Source organism: Myotis lucifugus, unplaced genomic scaffold, assembly GCF_000147115.1.
Source record: "Myotis lucifugus unplaced genomic scaffold, Myoluc2.0 scaffold_128, whole genome shotgun sequence".
Lineage (NCBI taxonomy): Eukaryota > Metazoa > Chordata > Mammalia > Chiroptera > Vespertilionidae > Myotis > Myotis lucifugus.
In genome coordinates, this window is record NW_005871176.1 from 500,480 (window position 1) to 523,189 (window position 22,710).

The 22,710-nt window shown below is 43.4% G+C and overlaps 1 pseudogene; it reads left to right on the plus strand.

Moving 5' to 3' along the window:
* Window positions 1–17,328: 17,328 nt before the first annotated feature.
* LOC102428296 lies at window positions 17,329–17,829 on the plus strand (annotated as a pseudogene).
* Window positions 17,830–22,710: the final 4,881 nt, after the last annotated feature.

Consider the following 22,710-nt stretch of genomic DNA (forward strand, 5'->3'; position numbering starts at 1 on the left):
CATGGTGTACCCCCTTGTCTTAGAAACTGTAAGTAATAAGTTATTTTTTCAAAGGCAGTTGTCTTCATATCTGTCATCTTCCTGTATATGATTAAAATAAAATCTTGGGCCCTAGCCGGTTTAGTTCAGTGGATAGAGCATCGGTCCTGGGTTCAATTCTGATCAAGGGCACATACCTCAGTTGCAGGCTCCTTCCCGCCTGGGCCCTGGTCAGGGCATGTGCAGGAGGCAACCAATAGATGTGTTTCTCTCACATCAATGTTTCTCTCTGTTTTTCCCTCTCTCTAAAATCAATGGAAAAATATCCTTGATGATTCAAATAAATTAATTAATTAAATCTTGGGAACACTTCAGAATCGCTTAGCCCTTTATTAGTTGTGTGACCTTGGGCTCCATCTCTGCCTTGAGTTCTCTCTATCCAAAATGGGCATAATAATAATACCTACTTAAAAGGTATAGGGAAAATTTGAGAAAGACTTTAAAATGGAAAAAAAGAAAGGAAACACCCATCAGGGTTATCTCTCTCCCTTCATACCTATCATATTTTACAACTGTGTAAGTTGTGGAAAACTGACAGTAATGCGATAATTCTTGCCAAAAGACATGTAATTGGTTTGTCATGAGGATGTTTACCAGTTGTGCACATATTTGTAAATTCACTTTAGCATTCCTTGTCTGACTATAAATGATAGTACTTTCTATTTTCCTTTTTTAAAAATATGTTTTTATTGATTTCAGAGAGGAAGGGAGAGGGAGAAAGAGAGAAAAACATCAATGATGAGAGAGATCATTGATCAGCTGCCTCCTGCACGCCCCCTACTGAGGATCGAGCCTGCAATCTGGGCACATGCCCTAACTGGAATTGAACTGTGACCTCCTGGTTCATAGGTTGCCGCTCAACACTGAGCCACGCCGGCTGGGCAAGGAAATTCTATCTTGATGGGCTTTGCTTCCTTGGTTTATGGACTCATGCCTTCACCTTTCATGTGAAAGGTTTACTTTTCATATAATTTCCTAGACAGCAAAGATTCCATGTTTTAATAATCTTCCATGATTTTATTATATCCTTAATTATTTAAGGGGGTAAAAGAACCAAGACTCTTCACCTGTTAAACAGCTAATGGTCTTCACTATCTGGTTACTTACTTTCTTTTCTTTTTCTTTATAATATATTTTATTGATTTTTTACAAAAGGGAAGGGAGAGGGATAGAGAGTTAGAAACATCGATGAGAGAGAAACATCGATCAGCTGCCTCCTGCACACCCCCTACTGGGGATGTGCCTGCAACCAAGGTACATGCCCTTGATGGAAATCGAACCTGGGACCCTTCAGTCCGCAGGCCAACGCTCTATCCACTGAGCCAAACCGGTTAGGGCATCGTTACTTACTTTCTATGTTTATGTTTAAATGTTTTATTATCACAATTACTGGCACTGAGGATCTTATCTTGAGGACTCTGTCTTAATTGAATCTCCAAATCTCCTCTAACTTTTCTGAATTTTCACCTTCCCAGACTGAACTCTAAATATAGAAAAAAATAAAGTAAATTTTTCAAGATAGCTGCTACACCTAAAACTATCTTTGAGGTTTTTCATACAATCCCTGGAAAAATCACAAAGATTTCTTTTTTCACTTTTTTTTGTTTTTAATGCTAGAAATAATTAGATTTGCTTGAAACATTGCCTGGGAAGAATTGTCAAACAGAAGAGATGCTGAGCTTTCCCTGGGTGAAAGCTGTGCAGGTAAAATTAAATTGTATGCTTTATGGGAAGTTCTTGGGACACTGCTCTTGCTCTCCCTAGAATGTTTTTACCCTCCAGGAAAACGTTTTATGAAATGGTTATTTTAAGAACCAGAACAATTATAAAAATAGCTCTGTCCAATTTTTCTACTCTCATCAGAGTTCTGTCAGTGCTCTCTGCCTAATGATACCGGCAATAACACCATAGTGTATCAGTCATGAGCTCAGATGTTATATAAATGTTTGCTCGCTTTGGCCTTCCTTCTTTAATTTGAATTTAGCACGGCCTAGGCCAGTGGGATGCATATCAGACTTATTTATCATGGAATGGAGATCTGTAGACATCTATAAAATGTCTAGGCCCTACTCCAGGCTTACTGAAAAGAATTATGTCTCAGGGTTAGTATGTTATACCTAAAGAATTTTTTCCTCTGTACAAATATGCTCATCTATATTTATGAATCAGATGTAACATGTACTACTGACTTCTTTAAACACAGACTTCATCATTATCTTTAGAGATATTTTGCCTAAATGTTATTCTTTTTGAAATTGTTTGATTAACTTTGTTTTGCATGCCCTTTTCAGTTTCATGATTTTAATTATGAATCCTCATCAGACCTTTCATATTGGAAAAATATCTATCCTGTATAATAAAAGGCCAGAGCTGTCACAACCGGAACAACCAGAGACCAGACCACCATGGCCCCTCATGGGCTGGCCCCACCTCCAAGCAAGTAGTTAGGGGCAATCAGGCAGGCAGGCAGGCAGAGTGGTTAGGGGAGATCAGGTAGGCAGACCAGCAGTTAGGGGTGATCATGTAGGCAGGCAAGTGGTTAGGGGCGATCAGGTAGACAGGCCAGTGGTTAGGGGAGATAAGGTAGGCAGACAGCCCCTTGCAGGGCTGGCCTGCCACACAGCAAAGAAAGAGGGAGGCCCAGGCCAGCCAAGCCATCGTACCCCATCTTGTCACCTGCAGAGGGAGGCCACCAGTGGCAAGGGAGAGAGGGCAGCGCTGCACAGATGGCAATCAGTGGCAGCGGTGGGGGTGGGGCCAGCTGCCTGCAACTGGGGGAAGGAAAGCCCCGATAGACCCTGATCTCAGGCCAGGCCTAGGGACCCTACCCGAGGGGTCCCAGATTGCGAGAGCGCGGGCCGGGCTGAGGGACTCCACTGGTGCACAAATCCGTGCACCAGGCCTCTAGTCAGTAATAAATGAACCACAGTCATTATAAGTCATTGCATCTCCAATATCTCTGAATCTTGACTGAAGATCCTGCTATCAGCTACAAGCCAGAGTTTGTATTTGCAACACAAAGACAGCCTCAGAGCTTCATGGGAAAGGGCTGTACTGGATATTTCAACTATTGACACTTGAAGCCGAGCTGACATGGCTTACACCACTGCACCAGTGGAGTGAGTCAGGATTTCCACGTCTCTGCAGTCAAGCAGATGGCTTCATGAGACTACTCAAGAGCCAGCAGAACGAGACTTAACTATATAGGACTGAACAAGCTGACAAGGGAAATTTTATGGTTGTTATTTGTTTGGAATACTGTGGGTCTAGTTTTAAAGTTCTATTTTCTAGATTCATAAGGAAGCCTTTTGTCTTTCTTCTTAAGCCATCTGCAACCTATAATAATCAAGTGGATTCTGTTTTTGTAAACTGAACTAAAACATTTAAAATATCTGATTTTCACTGACTTTCAGAATTCAGAAACTCTTAATGCCTCCTCGCTTTTCTTTCTTTCTTTTTTTAATTCTTTATTGTTTAAAGTATTACATATAGTATTACATATGTCTCCTTTATCCCCCATTGACGTCTCCCTGGCCACCTCCACCCCCCAGCACATTCCCTCACCCTCCTAGTCTGTGTCCATTGGCTATGCTTATATGCATGCATACAAGTCCTTTGGTTGATCTCTTAACCCCCCTCCCCTGCCTTCTCTCTGAAGTTTGACGGTCTGTTCGATGCTTCTCTGTCTCTGTATCTATTTTTGATCATCAGTTTATGTTGTTCATAATATTCCACAAATGAGTGAGAGCATGTGATATTTATCTTTATCCGACTGGCTTGTTTCACTTAGCATAATGCTCTCCATGTGCATCCAAGCTGTTGCTAATAGTAAGAGTTCTTTCTTTTTTACACAGCGTAGTATTCCATTGTGTAGATGTACCACAGTGTTTTAATCCACTCACCTGCTGATGGGCACTTAGTCTGTTTCCAAATCTTAGCTATTGTAAATTGTGCTGCTGTGAATATAGGGGTGCATATGTCCTTTCTGATTGGTGTTTCTGATTTCCTGGGATATATTCCTAGGAATGGGATTATTGGATCAAATGGGAGCTCCATTTTTAATTTTTTGAGGAAACTTCATACTGTTTTCCACAGTGGCTGCACCCTATCAGCAGTCCACGAGGGTTCCTTTTTCTCCACATTGTCGTTTGTCGATTTGTTGATGATAGCCATTCTGATAGGTGTGAGATGGCACCTCATTGTCATTTTGATTTGCATGTCTCAGATGATTAGTGACTTTGAACATGTTTTCATATGTCTCTTGGCCTTCTGTATGTCCACTTTCTAAAAAGTGTCTAAGTCCTTTGCCCATTTTTTGATTGGATTGTTTATCTTCTTTTTGTTAAGATGTATGAGTTGCCTATAAATTTTGAAGATTAGGCCATTATCGGAGATAACATTGGCAAGCATGTTCTCCCATGCAGTGGGCTTTCTTGTTGTTTTGTTGATGGTTTCTTTTGCTGTGCAGCTCCTTGCTTTTCATGATAATAGTATTTGCATGGGTTATATGCTCTCCATCTTTTTTTTAAATGTATATTTTTATTGATTTCAGAGAGGAAGGGAGAGATAGAAACATCAATGATGAGGGAGAATCACTGATCAGCTGCCTCTTGCACGCCCCACCCACACTGGGGATCGAGCCCACATCCCAGGCTTATGCCCTGACTGGGAATCAAACCGTGACCTCCTGGTTCATAGGTTGATGCTTAACCACTGAGCCATGCTGGCTGAGCTCCATCTTATCTCCTTATAACTGTGGGGTATTTTGATTTCTTCTCTGAACTAGTCATACCATCTTACAGGTTCCCTCATTACTTAATAGATTCCATAAACTCTTTGATACAGATTCACTTCATACGCATATGAAGGCAAAATTTTATCTTTTTAAAAAAATATCCTTTGAGAAAAAAACACACCAAGATGGCGGCATAGGTAAACACCGGAGATTGCTGCCGCAAACAACCACTTCAAAAATACAACTAAAAGACGGAACAGACATCACCCAGAACCACAGGAAGGCTGGCTGAGGAGAGATTCTTCAACTAGAAGGAAAGAGAACAGCATACCGAAGCTCAGAGGAGGCGCAGTGTGGAAAATACAAAGGTACGGAGGTGCGCGTGGAGCCGGCTGGTGGCTGAGGGAGCGGTTGTCGTTTTCAATCAGGAGGGAGTCTCAGACTCTGAGCTCCAGATCCGGGCGAGTCTCTAGGGACTCAGACTCAAACGGGAGAAGCGGGATTGTCTGGCATCAGTTGGAACCTGAGGGCAGCTTTCTCTCCGATGTTTGCAGCGGTTGCTGGGGTTCTGAGAAGCAGAGCTTCTGGGAACGGGACTGAGAGCAGCCATAACCGCTCCCTCCGCCCGCCCTGTTGAGCCCGCCCTGCCCAAGCCCTGCGCAGAGCCATTTGCCGGATCGCCTCAGGCAAAGGCTAGATTAGCACCTCTCCAGAGGACAGAAGTTTTCCCGCGGCAGACACAGCTGATTCTCACAGCCAGTCGGCCTGGTGGTCAAATCCCTCTAGTATTAACTACAACAATCAAGGCTTAACTAGAACAAGACTTCGCACAAAGACCACAAGGGGGTGCACCAAGAAAGCATAAAAAATGCAGAGACAAAAAAACATGACAGAAATGGAGGATATAGAGCTAAAAAACGCAATTTTGAGGGCTTTCAATAATGTGCTAGAAGCTGCCAATAAACTTTATGAGAGCCTCACGAAATCTAATGAGACCCTCGATGTTGTGATAAAGAACCAACTAGAAATTAAGCATACACTGACTGAAATAAAGAATATTATACAGACACCCAATAGCAGACCAGAGGAGCGCAAGAATCAAGTCAAAGATTTGAAATGTGAAGAAGCAAAAAACACCCAACCGGAAAAGCAAAATGAAAAAAGAATCCGAAAATACGAAGATAGTGTAAGGAGCCTCTGGGACAGCTTCAAGCGCACCAATATCAGAATTATAGGGGTGCCAGAAGATGAGAGACAGCAAGATATTGAAAACCTATTTGAAGAAATAATGACAGAAAACTTCCCCCACCTGGTGAAAGAAATGGACTTACAGGTCCAAGAAGCACAGAGAACCCCAAACAAAAGGAATCCAAAGAGGACCACACCAAGACACATCATAATTAAAATGCCAAGAACAAAAGACAAAGAGAGAATCTTAAAAGCAGCAAGAGAAAGAGACTCAATTACCTACAAGGGAATACCCATACGACTGTCAGCTGATTTCTCAACAGAAACTTTGCAGGCCAGAAGGGAATGGCAAGAAATATTCAAAGTGATGAATACCAAGAACCTACAACCAAGATTACTTTATCCAGCAAAGCTATCATTCAGAATTGAAGGTCAGATAAAGAGCTTCACAGATAAGGAAAAGCTAAAGGAGTTCATCACCACTAAACCAGTATTAGACGAAATGCTGAAAGGTATCCTTTAAGAAGAGGAAGAAGAAAAAGGTAAAGATACAAATTGTGAACAACAAACATGCATCTATCAACAAGTGAATCTAAGAATCAAGTGAATAAATAATCTGATGTACAGAATGAACTGGTGATTATAATGAATCAGGGGCATAGAAAGGGAATGGACTGACTATTCTTGGGGGGGAAAGGGGAGTGGGAGATGCGGGAAGAGACTGGACAAAAATCGTGCACCTATGGATGAGGACAGTGGGTGGGGAGTGAGGGCGGAGGGTGGGGCGGGAACTGGGAGGAGGGGAGTTATGGGGGGGAAAAAAAGAGGAACAAATGTAATCTGAACAATAAAGATTTAATTAAAAAATATAACCTTTGATTATATATATATATATATATATATATATATATATATATATAACTAGTAAGATGTTTGGAACAGTGCTTGGACCCAATATTGGCTCAGTAACTGTTAACTTTTGTAAGTAACGCATTTCGATTATTTGCATTTTACAGGTGAGGAGAATGAGGTGCAGAGGAGGTAAGCAAACTTGGTAAAATGGCACAGCTTGTCAGAGGTGGAACAGAACGAGAAGTCAGGTCTGTCTGCCTTCAGAGCCATTTTCTCGTCCACATCCCTACCACACCCCTCTCCTACCCACAATCCTCTCTGGCTGTGCTCTTCTGACTCGCACTCCCTTTCCCTGCCCCTGGGTAAGTTATTCCAAGACTTCATAGTTGGAATCTTTCTGGATCCTTCTGGGCTAGGTCAGCACCACCGCCAGCATTGTATCTTCCCCTATCAAGCTCATTCCGTAAATATGTTGCAACCGTCAATTTCTTCATCTAAAGGATGAACCCCATACCACCAGGGGCCAAGACTTGTCTATCACCGTCCAGCACAGAGCCGGGCACGCAGCCAGTGCCCACGTGCCAGTGCCAGAAACGAGGCACCAGGTATGCGGGGTGTTTTGTCCCCCTGGGATGGAGAGAAGGATGCTTTCTGGAACTGACTGGAACCCCTCTGTTTCTCTGTTCTCTGCCAGCTCCACACGCCCTGGGATCCTGGTCCCTCTAGAGCAGTGGTTCTCAACCTGTGGGTCGCAACCCCTTTGGGGGTCGAACGGCCCTTTCACAGGGGTCGCCTAAGATCATCAGAAAACACATATATAATTACATACTGTTTTTGTGATTAATCACTGTGCTTTAATTATGTTCAATTTGTAACAATGAAAATACATCCTGCATATCAGATATTTACATGATGATTCATAACAGTAGCAAAATTACAGTTAGGAAGTAGCAACAAAAATAATTTTATGGTTGGGGGTCACCACAACATGAGGAACTGTATGAAAGGGTCGCGGCATGAGGAAGGTTGAGAACCACTGCCCTAGAGAGTACCGACCCTCCTCAAGAGGATGCCCGGAGCCACTAGCCTCTCATGACCTGCGTTTCTGGGTTTTGTTTTTTTCTTTTCTTTTCCAAATCAAATTCCAGGAATGCAGGTTTAAAAATAGCCAAGAAATGCAATCTTCTCCACCAAGACGCTTGGCAAAAACAAATCCTCAACAAAGACCAGTGTGCAGTCTCGCTTCACACTTACTCATTTTCAGACGCCAACTCAGCTCTGTTTTGGGTGGGGAGGGAAAGGGAAGGCAGGATTCCGGGAGGGGGGGGTTGTAGGGGGGGTAAAGGGTAAGGGCAGAGCAGCCGGGCACAAGCTGGGTTGGACGGCAGGGCCGACCCCGAGTCGCAGGCACACGCCCTTGCAGGAGGACAGTTGCTTGAGGCTGCTACGAAGTCCCGTTTTCCTTGGAGCCCCAGCTAGCTGGTCCCCAGCCCTGGACTGGGCAGGAGATCAAAGCAGCCCTGGAAAACGGTCTCCACTAGTGATCCGGAATTCTCTCTCCTTCCCCGGGGAGACATCAGCTGCTGCTTGAGCGCGCCTTTCCCCATCATGACCTAAAGAACCGGTGGGAGGAACAGGGAGCAACGTTTACGCTCCTGCTCAACAACAGCCTCAGTCTCCCTCCTCTTTCCTGCAGGGTCTATTTTTTGACCTGTCATCTTCCTGAATGCCCATTTTGTGGGTGAGAAAAATGTTTGATGGAAGAGAGGAAATTCGGGACCAGAGAAGGCCTGGAAAACTCAAATTTCATATTTCCTCCTCTTTTGAATCAGCATTTATGTCCCTCAATGGGGTTTTCCTGCATATGCTTGTATAACTCCCTTTTAAAACAATTTTTGCTGTTTTTTCCTTTCCCTGCCCCTGGGTAAGTTATTCCAACGACTACTTTCCACCTCAAAAGAAAGTCGTGGACAGGAAAAAAGTGGTCGTGTGGTCTGTTGGCTACAACGCCAAGCGGAGCCAGGAGACGTCGGTTCTATTCTGAGCCTTTTTGGGAACAGGGCGAAGGAGAAGGACAGGAGCCCTGCCCTTTTACGGGAGTTCCCGGGCCCCCATGCCAGCAGGAGGAAGTTGCTTACTCCAGATCAGAAGGGGACCAGGAATTAGCGTTTATGAAACAGCTGCAAAATGCCAGGTCCTTTCCTGGCTAGCTCACTTCATTCTCACAACCTGGTAAGATTAGGCTTCTGTGATTTCCATGGTACAGACAAGGAAACTAAGGCTCAGAGAGATGTGACGAGTTGCCTCAGGTAGCACAGCTTGTCAGCTGCAGCTGGGCTATTTAACTTGACTATGCAGCCTGCCAATCCTGTTTTATTCATCAAGTTACTCAATTTATTGAGCACCTATTATGAGCACTTCCCTCCCCCACACCTCCCACCCCTGACCCCCCGCTGGTTATAGGAGTGAGCAAAACATAGATCCCTTTTTTTTAATGGAGCTGATTTTCTAGTTGGGGGTGGGTGGAGCAAGAATGAAGACAGAAAGTAAACGTAATAAATAAGTAAATTATGTGACACAACAGGTTTCACATGCTAAGGACAAAAGAAAAATTAGAGTAGGCTAAGGGTTTTGGGAGGGCTGGAGATACAGTTGTACATTTAAATAAGGTACTCAAGATAGGCCTCCTGGCGGAGGTGACATTTTCGTGAGGACTTGAAAGAGATGTGAGAGTTGGAAATGCTGATGTTTGAGGGAAGACTATTATTGTCGGAGAGAATAGTCAAGTCAGTGCAAAGGCCCTGAGGTGGGAGGTGGCCTGGCACCACTGGGAAACAGCCAGGAGGCCAGCATGCTTGCAGCAGAGTAAGCAAGCAGTCCTCACACAGAAAAGGGCTACTCTGGGTCTAATATGTTGAGATTAGACTGCGGAGGGGCAAGGAAGAAGCAGGGAGAGCGGGGAGGGGCTGTTGCAGTTACCAGGTGAGAGGCCCCGGTGGCAAAGGCCGGGCTGGGGGCAGTGGAGCTGGTGAGTGCTTGTCAGATTCTGGGTTTATTTTGAAAGCAGAGTCGGTAGGACTTCCTGATGGATTGGAAGAGAAGTGTGAGAGGGCGGGGCGTCAGGGCACTTCCCAGGGTTCTGCTGGAAGGAGGGGGCTTCCATCTGCCCAGCTGAGAGGCTTTGCCTGGGGCAGATCTGGGAGGGAAGGATCAGGAACTGGGTTTGGGACGTGGTGAGTCTGAGATGTGTAACTTCTGTCCACACGGGGCCCAATAAATAACATCCAAAAAAAAAGACTGAAGGGGCCCATTTATGGGGTACCTCCAGACAAACCAGCCGGTTCCCGAGTTTCCCCAAGCCCACCTTAATCTAAACCAGCTCTTTTTAACCCACGTTTTTATAAACTTGGATGGAAAAAAATTACATCTTCTCTTTTCACTAACCTCTGACTAGAATATCGCATTTCCTTCTATTATGGATGTAGGTAGCAAACCCCAGTAGCCTTAGCAGGACCAGCGACTATCACCAGCAAGAATCACAGATATTTTCATTTCACGTAACAGGTACTGCAGGTGAGCCCCAAACGTCTTTGACCTTCATCACTTCTTTGAACTTACGGAAGTTATTGGACCTGCCGCTAGGTTTTATGGTTCAATGCATTAACAAGCACATCTGTTGCTGTGTCATAAATTTGAAATTAGCCTCTTGTCAGTTTTAGATATTGCAAATATCTTCTGTCCTCTGTCTGTTAACTGTCTCTCGGTGTCCTTTGTGGAGCAGAAGTCCTCAATTATGATGTAACCAAAGTAATAGATTTTTATCCTTAAGAATTTGTCCCTAGTCCCCAGATCCTAAAGTTATCCTTTTACATTCTGTTCTTTCTTTGAATATAGTTTTATCTTCCATCTTTGGGTCTTTAATCCCTCCAGAGTCCACTATGAATGTGGGTATTATGTAGGCATCTGATTTTGTTCCCTTTTCCTCTGTATTATGAACCAGCTTTCCCTGCTTGTCTTGAACTCTCAGTTTCTGCTCTCACCACTGTCTTAAGATGCCACGTCTGCAGAGCACCATCGACCTCTTAATAGTCTCATTCTATGGGTTTTTTAAAAACCACTGTTCATCTCATCCTCCGTGCAGTTCTAGGCACTTTGGACCACTTCTGGGAGCTCTGTGTGCATGCCCTTTCTAAACTTTTTATTCTTGTCTGCTTTTTCTTTTCTTTTTTGTCTCTTCCTCCTCTTTCATCCCGAGGGCTTTGCTGGCTTAACTTTCTCTTGCAGCTTTTAACAATGGGTGTAATTTAAGGCTCTCTCCTTGTCTTTATTTTTATCCCTTGTAATTCCATCTTCTTTGAGAAATTCATCCATTTTCAAGATTTCAATACCTCCAGGTGAGTGACTGCCCTACCAGCAAATCCAGCCCTGACCTCTCTTGTGAATGCCAGTGACCAATTTCAAGCTCAAAATTGGACATGATTCAATATGTCTAAATTCAAATTAATCTTAACCGTGAAAGTAATTGTATACGATTGTCCTGTATTTTATACATTCCCAAATCCTCCAATATTCTAGCACAGTACCTTCTATAAACCAGATGTTCAATATATACTGTATTTTTTCAATGAATGAGATCTTATATGTTTAGCCATATTAAAACTCAAAGTTGAATTTTTTGGTTCAAATATTCGTGGTTCAGAAGATCACTTAACATTCCAGAGCGAAGTTCCTTTGGAAGGGAGTGGCTGTCTCCTGGTTGGTCATGTCCGTCCGACTGTCTTCAGTGTTCCTCTCACTGAGATAGACGAGGGAGGGAGGAGCAGGGTTGGCACTGGCCAGAGCCATAGTCATTGAGCTATCCTGGAAAGATCATAGTTTTGGAGTCAGAAAGACCTGCCTTGAAAATCCATATCCTCCACTTATGAGGGCCTAGTTTTCTTATCGATGAAAGGGCGTAAGAAGGGTCAACCCAGATGGCTACGAGAGAATAAAAGAAACAACACATGCAAAGTGCCCAACAGGTGCTAAAAAGAACTGGGGGTCCCCTTCCCTTCTCCCTCTTTGCATCCCTCTCCAGCATTCAGCTGAAAGCTGAAGACAGAAGAGCTCTCAGGATAAACGGTCCCCATTATGAGCGCCCCGCACAACTGAAGTCAGAGGGGAAGTTTCCTTAATCCGCACGGCATCCCCGTGCCTCTCTGTAAAGTAGGTTGAGGGGGGACTACAGTCGTCTCTCCTTTACACTTTAAGAATTGGAAGTATCAAAATCCCAAGAGCATCAAATAAGCACTTTCCAGTTTACAGCAGCTCAGAACTCAGACTGCGGTGCAGGGAGCTCAGTCTTAACTTTTCAGCTGGCCAATGAAGGCGACAGCGTCAAACTCTCCGTCCACCGTGATCCTGCTAACTGACCTGGGCGGCACATTCAAGTCGCTGCAGGGATGAGATTTAAAGTCACCACAAGCATCCCCAGTTCCTCTTGGGAACCCTTCCAGACCCCTCCTTGTTTTTCCACCCTGCTTCCTCCTTACTCGTAAATTTCTTGGTCTTCAACTCTCTTTGTTTTGGCTTCATACTATGGTTCGTATCCTCCACCCATGTCTTTGCTGGATGGCCCTCTGGGCTTGACTCACTCTTCTGGCTCTCAACAGCCACACCGATCCAAGCCATTGCTTTTGGTCTTTGTCCTTCGGTCTCCCACATAGCTCCCATGGGGAAGGAGCGGCCCATCTGTTGGATCCGCTGGATGTGCCCCACCCCTCACCAGGACCACAAGGGTCGTGGTGGCCTGCCAGCTTCAAGGTGGCAGAATAAAGACTTTGCTGCTCCCCACTTTTAAAAACCACACCAAAACAAACAGCCCAAGAAATGCAAACAAATGTATTATTTATTAAAGCAGAAGAAAACAGCAACCCCTGATCACACTCCGTGAAATGGAGAGAGGAAGGGCAAAGCACTCCAGGTGAGTCTGAGGAACACCAGGGTAGACCTTAAAGACATTAGAGGATTCATCTTATGCATTTCTTTACCCCCAGAGCTTAGCACAGGACTGGCAAGTCAAATCCTCATTCAATACTTCCTGAATGGATTACGTCACTTTATACGGATCACATAACATATACTATATGTAATATTATCAGCATGTGAAGACATTTTTTACTGAAAGGAGACCTGTTAGAAATGTTTACTACATTGCTAATGGAGCGGCCATTGTTTCTATGAGAGAGCGCGGGCCCTTCGAAACCCCTACACTGAGGAAGGGAACTCTAAGCATCACCCTTGCCCTAATGTTTAGCATTTCATTGCTTCAGATACTTTTAAAAATTCACAAAATCTGCTCTTTCCTTAGCTCAGTTTTCGTTTTTCATTATTTTAATGTGAACTTGATTCCTATGGAGGTCAGGACTTGATAATTACGTTCAGCCCTTTGCAATTATTCGTAAGGAACCAGGTAACAGCACTGACATTTAATATTTAATTGTTTTTGATCAGCATTAATTAGTTACAGATGTACACCAGATTCCCATTTAATTAAATACTCTTGGGAACATATTGTGGACTCAGGGATTCTAACCACATCAAAAAGTAAATGTTCAACTTTAAAAGTTAGGCCCTAGAGACCCAGGCATCCATGGAGAGGAAATTCCAGATGTCTAGCATTCTCCCTCTTTGCTCAGAAAGAAACTTCCTACTTGCAGCCCCCTGGAATCGAAACTCTCGTGTTTCTGCTGGGAGCTTCCAGGCAGTGGCCATCTCTTCTATTCTTCTCACATCATCAGTGTTGCCCTCTCTACTGAATCATTCCCATGCACATACAAACATGAGTAATATCTCCCATCCACAAAACCCGCTATGGACTCCACTCCTTCTCAAGCTGTTGCCCCTTTCCTCTGTCCCTTTTCGGAGAAACACTCCTTGAAAAGGTTGTGTACACTTGCTGTCTCCAATCTTTCTCCTCCTAGTCTCTCTCAAACCCACTGTCTTCCGACTTTGGCTCTGACCCCTCCTAGGAAGCTGTCCTTGTCCGTGTAACCTAAATAACTTCGATGCTAAATCCAATGGCCAATTCTCCATGTTCATTTGACCTAGTTCATCATGTTCTCTTCCATGAAACATTTTCTTCATTTGGCTTCCAGGAAGCCATTTTTATTTTTGGTTTTCCTCCCACACATGATCATTCCTTCTCATTCTCCTTTGCTGATTCATCCTCCTCTCCCCAGCCTCTAAATGTTAGCATGTCGCCAGGCTCAGTCCTTGGTCTAACTTTCTCCTTTGGCCATACTCCTCCCATCGGTGAGCTTAGAGAAGCATATATATGCATTGAACTCCTCATTTTTATCTCCAGTGCTGACCTCTCCCCTGCTTACTCTGCATTTCCACTTGAAGGTTGGCTAAACCTGGGTTCCTTAGAAATCAGAGCCTGAGGCAATGCTCAGACATGGGCATACTCTATTTAAGAGATGCAATTGCAGGGCAGAAAAGGAGGGAAGAGGGAAATCAGTCAGGGAACGAGGGGGAGCAAACACAAGGGGTACGTTATTAACCTAGTCATAGATTCACAAGAAAACACAGCTGGTGGCCAGGTCACCTGGGAACATCTCCAGAGGGCGAGGGTAGGATAGGAGGGACAACAGAGCTTTGGTGCTGCCTCTTGGGAAGGAGAAGGTATATTTCTGGCCTGTGGAAGGGAAATAGAATTCCTCTGTTGCTCCTTTTCATCTCTTGTCTCTCAATGATAAAAGTTTACTCCTGCATCTCTGGGTTGTAGTCTGTGACCTTTTTAGGCTCCTTAGAGATGCCAGTTCCCCCAGCTCTGGTTCAGAACGTAACCTGGGCTCAGAAACGTTGGAAGGATCCATAGCTTGTGTGTCTGATCACTTGGGTCCGGTGCCTGGAGCTTTTGCATAATGGAGGTGAGCTAGAGCCTGGCCTTCACCTGAGGGAGACTGAGACAGCTGGTGGTCTTATCAAGAGACCATTAATTGTGGTGGCCAGGGCTCCTCTTTGAGTAGGCAGTCAAGGGGATTAGGAGGAGAGGGGGTTGAGGAAATATGGGGCAGCACATAAATTGGGTCTACTAGGCAGCTCCAAACTTAACCTAGCCGACATTGACATCCTAATTCTGTTCTCCCATACAAACTTCTTTCTCCACTTTTACCATCTCACTGTTACTCCCATCGTTCTGTTTGCCCACACCACACATCTGAGAACCATTCTTAACTCCTTTATTTTTCCTCGCCTCAAACCCCACATCTTATCTTTCAGCAAATCCCATAAGTTCTACCTTCAGAAGATATCCAGAAGCCACCCTCTTCTCACTGCCTCCTTTTCCATCATTCTTAGGTGACTGGAATAGTCTTCCTACCTAGCTCTCTGCCTTTGCCTGGGTCCCAACATTCTCAGTACAATGGGCAGAGTTGTCCTTATCAAACACAAGTGAGAGGTGTCAACTCCTCCTCTCAAAACCCTCTACTGTCTTCCCATCTCACTCAGAGTAAAGCCAGAGTCTTTGCCCTGGCCTACAAGGTTCTATACCATCTGCTTCTGCCACCCCTCTGACTTCATCTCCTGTTCACACACTCTGTTCCAGTCATGCTGTGCCTCTACAGGGCCAAGCAGACCCCCACTGCACCCCCTGGGCCTTTGTACTTGCTCCTTGTGCCTATAAAACTCTCCCTTCAATGATCTGTATGGCTTGTTTTCTCAGTCCTTCAGAGCCTTTAACCTCTACTAGTATTTCCACTTCTTTTCAGCTAGAGAAGGCTCCATGGGGGAGAAAAAGGGGCTGAAGGATGGAAAAGATAAGGAAAACAGAAGGAAGGAGTGACTTCTTCAGGAGCTTGTTGGGAAACCCAACACAATTGCAGGAATAGTTTGGCCAACAAGGAGACCTTATATATGGGAGAGGAACAAAAGACTTGAAGGGGGAGTGAAACTGTTCTCAAAGGCTTTGAATGTTCATGAAGGAGCGAAGTGATTTTTCCATAGGCATAGGCATCCAACTGAGAATCAGAGTCAGTTCATTCATGTTTCCACTGAAAAATGTCTTCCAACCAGGGCCTCTGAATCAGTGTGTGTTCTGGTGGTCTAACCATGTCCACAAAGGAAGCAAGAAAAACCAGCAGTGACAAAGGAGCCACAGAGCTCAGAAAAGTGTCTGTCCCTGAGAAGAATTTTCCAGTGAAAGTTGATGGGAGAAGATGGTCTTCCCTAGAGCCACTGTTTGAGAGCTTATATAGCCAACTGCGGGTTGGAAATGGGATTTCAAAACCAACCCAACAGGAAGAACAGGGGCAGGTCGGTGTTCTCTTTTGATACTCTTGGCTCAGGCCTACCTGGCTCAACCTCTCAGATCTCTTGATAACCAATGTTGTGAGGTCAAAGAGGTCAGTGAATGTGGGCGCCACTGCCCTCTGCTGGAGGGACTGGCATCCTCCCCAAGACCTGTGTTTGGCTCCAAGTCAATACGGTGGGGACTTGGCTTACGAGTGTCCCGACTAACCAGTGGCCGATTTTTTGCATTGAGTTGATAGAGTAATTTGAGTTAACGAGCTCCTTAACGAGCTCCTTAACGAGCTCGGTCTCGGAACGAATTAAACTCGTAAGTCAAGGCCCCACTGTAGTTCTTAACCTTCTTTGAATTCTTGGTTCCTCTAAGAGTCTGAGGAAAGCTATGGACTCAAGGAAGAAAAAAAGATATGCACTCATACATAAATATTTATATAGCGTTTCAAGGTTTCATGGAAAGACCCTCTGAAACCCGCCCACCAACTTCCCAGGTAAAAGTGTGACTTTAGAAGCAGACAGATCTAAGTGCCAGTTCAGGGCTAAAACACCCATCTCTTCTGTGAGACAGAGAAATTAAGAAAAGGTTACCTAGCATATTTTCTGCCAAGAATGCCTCCCCTCAACCTTGGATCCCATATTTAGAAATATTTTCTCTACCAAACAAATTGCACTGACCAAGAAATCCTTATTTATTTATTTTTTTTTATTAACCAGACAGAATGGGCAAGTGATAGCCAGTAACCTCATTATGGCTGAGTTCATATAATCCGGGTAAAAATCAAAGCTAACTTGACATTAAATTAGCCAGGGGAGCTGTATTGTGAACAAATGTATGGTTTTGGTTGGCCTTTGAAATATTAATACTCCAACTATGATTATTATACTTGCACCAACTCTCACTCACACCAACTCTCACTCTCAAGCTCCCATGCTTAAATCCAAACTCATTCAGTGAAGCTATTTTTTTCAAACTCATGCTCTTTCACAAATCCATGTATCCGGAGTTTGAGTGTACCTTCAACTGCAGGTAAATGCAGAAAATGTGGCTTCCAATGCACTTTCTAAGCATTCCCTCAGACTCAAACTCTCTCTAAGGTCAATTCAAACATATACTGAGCACAAAGCTACAGTTTAATCCTCTCTGGTTGTTACTTTTAAGCTTGTGTCCCACACGGGGGCCCACTGGCTTCAAAGGCAGGCCACATGAGAACACAGAACATCGACCGGGCTGGAGAGGCTGTTTGCAGAGTGAGCTAAAGATGAATACCAGAGGACTTGGATCTCAGCTAAAGGACAGTATTCCAGTTACTGAGCTACCAGCAAGTAGACCTTTTGAAAGTCATGATCTTCTTCGAAAAGGTTTTTCTTGTGTGAAACATGAACTTTTACCCAGTCATCCTCTTGAATTATCAGAAAAAAATTTCCAGCTCAACCAAGATACAATGAATTTTTCCACACTGAGAAACATCCAGGGTCTATTTGCTCCACTAAAATTGCAAATGGAATTCAAGGCAGTGCAACAGGTTCAGCGTCTTCCATTTCTCCCAAGCTCAAACCTTTCACTGGATATTTTGAGGGGCAATGATGACACTATTGGATTTGAAGATATTCTTAATGACCCATCACAAAGTGAACTAATGGGAGAACCACACTTGATGGTGGAATATAAACTTGGTTTACTGTAATGCAGTGAGCTGACCATGGAAATGGAGGGGCTACATCTTGTTCATAGTCATCTTTTTACTATAATTTTATGTATACAACATTAAAAGTACTGACACATGAAAAAAAAAAGAACACAGAACATCAATTAAACACCACTTAGTACCTGGTTTGGCTAGTGCTGGTGATGTAAAGTTGAAAAAGACATCATTCCTGCTCCTTGTGCGTTGATTGATTCGTACATTCATTCAAGAAATATTAAGTAAATGCTTGCAAGGTACCAGACACTATGCTAGCACTAGGAATCTATAATAATAAAAGCGTAATATGCTAATTAGACTGGATGACCTTCTGGATGAAGCCGGGGCTTGCGAGGGCTGAGCCCCTTGCACGAATTTTGTGCATCAGGCCTCTAGTATAATGATAATGAGACAAGTGAAGTCCCTGTTCAATGAAACTTACCATCTGGTGGGAGAAATGGGTTGAGGGTGGTGAGAGGACAGGAGTAAATAAATAGAGAAGACAATTGCAAATTGTGATATGCACTAGGATGGAAACAAGGGGATGGGTAGGGCCAGGTAGGGAATAGAGGTGGGGAAAGGACCTCTCCTAGGTTTAGAAGTCAGGGTCCTGGCAGGAAACACGTGGTACAGTCAAAATGGGAAAATGGAAATTTAATGAAGTTACTATTTCCAAAGCAAGAGGGATGGTAATACCTTGAAGTAACAGTGGGAGCCATTACCAGCATTAGGCCCAAAGGTATAAGGGGAAGAAGCAAATGCAAGGATTTGAAGGAAGAGCTGATAGGGAGGCCCATTTGATGAGAGCTACATGTACACACCCACCGGTTAGCCGCAGAGTAGACTGGGAACCAGCTCTCCTGATAGCCAATCTAGTGTGTTCCCTGCTAGGTTAGTACCGCAAACTGGATGACTTAAAACTACAGAATGTAACGTAATACTGTATAACAATGAAACAAGAATGAACCATACTCACAGCAACATGGATGAATCTTAAAGCATAATAATGGGCAAAATAAGCCAAATACCATATAGACTAGTGATGGCGAACCTTTTGAGCTCGGCGTGTCAGCGTTTTGAAAAACCCTAACTTAACTCTGGTGCCGTGTCACAAATAGAAATTTTTTGATATTTGCAACCATAGTAAAACAAAGACTTATATTTTTGATATTTATTTTATATATTTAAATGCCATTTAACAAAGAAAAATCAACCAAAAAAATGAGTTCGTGTGTCATAAGTTCGCCATCACTGATATAGACTGTGTGATTCTATTTATGGAAATTTCAAAAACAGGTAAAATTAAACCATATTGTTAATGAGTAACAAAGAGTCAGGATAGTGGTTATGCTAGCAGGGAGGAAGGGCTATGACCTGACAGAGGACACACTGGCGAGTGGGCTCCTGACGTGCTAGTGATGTTCATTTTAAAACAATTTATTTGTTGCATTGTATTTGTCTTTAGCACTTTTCTGTATGCTTGTTATATTACCTGCACGAGTAAGAAAAAGGGGGGGGGAGGGGCGTCTGGACTTTGGAACCAAACAAAGAAGCTGTTTGACTCTGGACACATTACTGAAGGTGCAAAACAGTATAAGACCCCTCTTGGAGAAAGAAGATATGAAACAAAAAAATGTGAATCTCTCTTTAAGAATTAGTTTTTAAAAAAATAAAAGAATTAGTGTTTAATTGAAGAGAAACTGAAAAAAAATCCCACTGGAATCTAAAAGTCCTTTATGCAGGTGCTATGCTATAAAATATTCTAATCTGTGTTAATGAAGCTGGATTTACAACCTAGTAAACTAAACAAAGAGCTTATGTTGAGTTGATTAACCAGCTGGGACTAAAATCAGTGTACTTAGGAGACAGTTTTTGCTTTTTCACTTTTCTTCTCTCCAGTGTAAAAAGATGCTGGCTCCCTTGTGAAATTGCTTTATTACAAGACTGTCTTAACCCACTTGAAATGCAACTTCTATTTTTGTGAAACTTGTTCCATACACGTTAGAGAATTCCTAATGATAATAATAATGACTTACGCAGAGTTCCAACTGGGAACCAAGTACTACTTCAGGCAGATTGCAGTTATTGAAACATTTTGACATGATACTATCATCCTTTAAATATTTCTTTATGCCCCAGCTAGTTTGGCTCAGTGGATAGAGCGTGGGCCTGCAAACTGAAGGGTCCTGGGTTCGATTCCGGTTAAGGGCACATGCCTGGATTGCTGCTCGATCCCCAATTGGGGGCATGCAGGAGGTAGCCAATGAATGATTCTCTCTCATTGGTGTTTCTAACTCTCACTCCCTCTCCCTTCCTCTATGAAGTCAATAAAAATATATATTTAAAAAAATAAAATAAATACTTCTTTACTTTGTGACACAAGAAGTTGTTCCAGGGTCATCCCATATTTTCTTTACTCCAGCTCTGGACTCTCAGTTGTTTTTCCAAAGAGCCCTAGATTCTATTAGTAGAGAATGGTATTTAGAGCCAAGATCTAGGCTTGCTTATTGCTACGGGTGTGTCATTGCCTTCAGGGCCTCTCAGCAAACAAGATCAGGAAATACACACACACACACACACACACACACACACACACTTTTATATCTCTTTCTATTATATTAAGTGCCATGTGTTCATACTCATACATTGAATTCCAGTCCAACAGCAAAGAGTTTTTTCATGCTTTCCCCCTTTTCATATTTGTAACTCCCTTCTCTAGCACCAAGATATCTGTGTGTTTTTTAACATTTTGAATGTAAAAAAAATTATAATGTGTGTATTGCTATTTTTTTAAATATTGTTCTCACTTGTATTGGTCTTTGTTTTCCAAGAACTATCAAACCTCCAGAGTTTTCATTTATTTTATTCACTCAACCAACACACATTTATCAAGCAGATACTATGTGTCAGATAATGTTCTCCGGCTAGGGATATAGCAGTGAATAAAACATCGTATTGGAAAAAGAACCATGGAAAGAGAATGATAGATACAGAGCTAGGAAATGGCAAAGCTGGGATCTGAACCCAGACAGCCTGGCTCCAGACTTCATACTATACCATCTGCCTCTGATTGCTTTTGTAATTTGCTCTCTGCCTTCCACAAAACTTTACAGCTCTCTTGGATCCAATAAAAATGCCTCTGTCTGTTTCTAAATCTATTCAATGCATCTTCCACATTACTTAATTTCCCTGATACTCAGTTTCCAAATCTGTAAAAATACATTAATCTCAACCTGCTGTGAGGAAAAATGAATTATATGAGATGCCTGGTGCTACTTGTGACACATCAGAGGTATTTAGTGAAGTTAAGTTTCCTTTTCCATTTCAACATAAATGCTACACTATAAAGTTCTTCCGGGACAAAGACTTTTTTCTCTTCCTCATTCAATCAAACATTTATTTATACATCCATTTATTCTTACATCCATTCAAAAAGCATTTATTGAAAATCCAATATATACCAGGTTCTTTGCTAGTTGTGGGGGATCCAGCAAAGCACAGCCTCCGTTCTCAAGGAGCTCACAGTCACATCCAAGAGACACACAGTTTCAATACAATCTGATATGTAGCTCAGATGAGTGCTAGAAGAAGGGTGGCCATGGAAGAAGCCTTCTTGGAAGAAGGGGCCCCATATAGCAAGGACTAATGCAGCAGTTCTGCTGTTAAAGTTGCCAAAGACAGACGAAAAAAATAAATGGGCGAATGAATTTGATTCAGTTCAACAAATCTTTCATAGAAGATCTGACTGCCCAAGGCATTGCACTCTGAACTCGGAGTGTGCAGGTGGGGAAGGGGCAGCCCAGGCTCTTAATGAGCTTCTAGTTTTCCTAGATATAAACTTCTATAAGGAGATATTTCAATACAATGTAGCAAATTATAGGAGTAGGCAAGCTCCTGGGACAACAAAATGATGAAGGGGGCTCTAAGGTCTCTTAAGGTAGGCTTCTTAGAATGGACTTGTTGAAGCTTGGATATATCCAATAGATGTATGGGAGTCATCTAATCAAAGGAATAATAGGGTCAAATTGATATTTGTTTGTAGGATGGAGGATGAAAATGAGGAAGGAAGACTAAAATCAGTTATACCAGCAAGGAGGCTGAATTAAGAATGGGAAGCTTGGGGTAGACATTTGATATGTAGAATTTGACAGTTGTGCAATTACTCAGAGCACTGATGGAAGGAGCCCTGCAAAACAACACTCTTCTTTTTTAAAAAAAATACTTTTATTGATTTCAGAGAGGAAGGGAGAGGAAGACAGAAACATCAATGATGAAAATCATTGATTGTTGGCTGCCTCCTGCAAGCCCCACACTGGAGATCCGAGCCCACAACCCGGGGCATGTGCCCTAGCCTGGAATTGAACCCTGACCTCCTGGGTCATAGGTCAATGCTCAACCCCTGAGCCACGCGGGCGGGGCTGAAACAACACCCTTTAAGCAGCCGGCAGAGAAAACGCAGCCCCGGAAGAACATCCAAAGAGAAGAGCCAGAGGACCAGGAAAGACTAGTGCACTGCGTGTCCAAACGAATAAAGAGAAGGCAGAGACAAGGAGGATGAGGAAGGTGGGAGCAGTTGTGTCCAATGCTGTACAGAGTTCCAAAACGCCTCCATTGGATTGGCAGTAGGTGACCTTGCCAGAGCAGTTCCTATGTAAGTGGTGCAGGTGGAAGTTTCATTGCAATAGGAAAAGTGAAGGTGAGGAAGTTAAATGAATGAATAAATCACGCGCTGTGCCCTCACTTGTCTTGGGAATTTCCAGGGCCCACGTCGGGAGTTGGTGCGGAACAAGGACCTTCCAGACAGGGCTCTGGGTGCCAGCTAGGAAACCTGTCAGCCTCACAACCCTTAGGTAGGCGCGGCTCCAAGGTCAGGGTCACCTCGGGCCTCCCAGCAACCCGTCACCTTGACGACCAACTGAAAAAAAC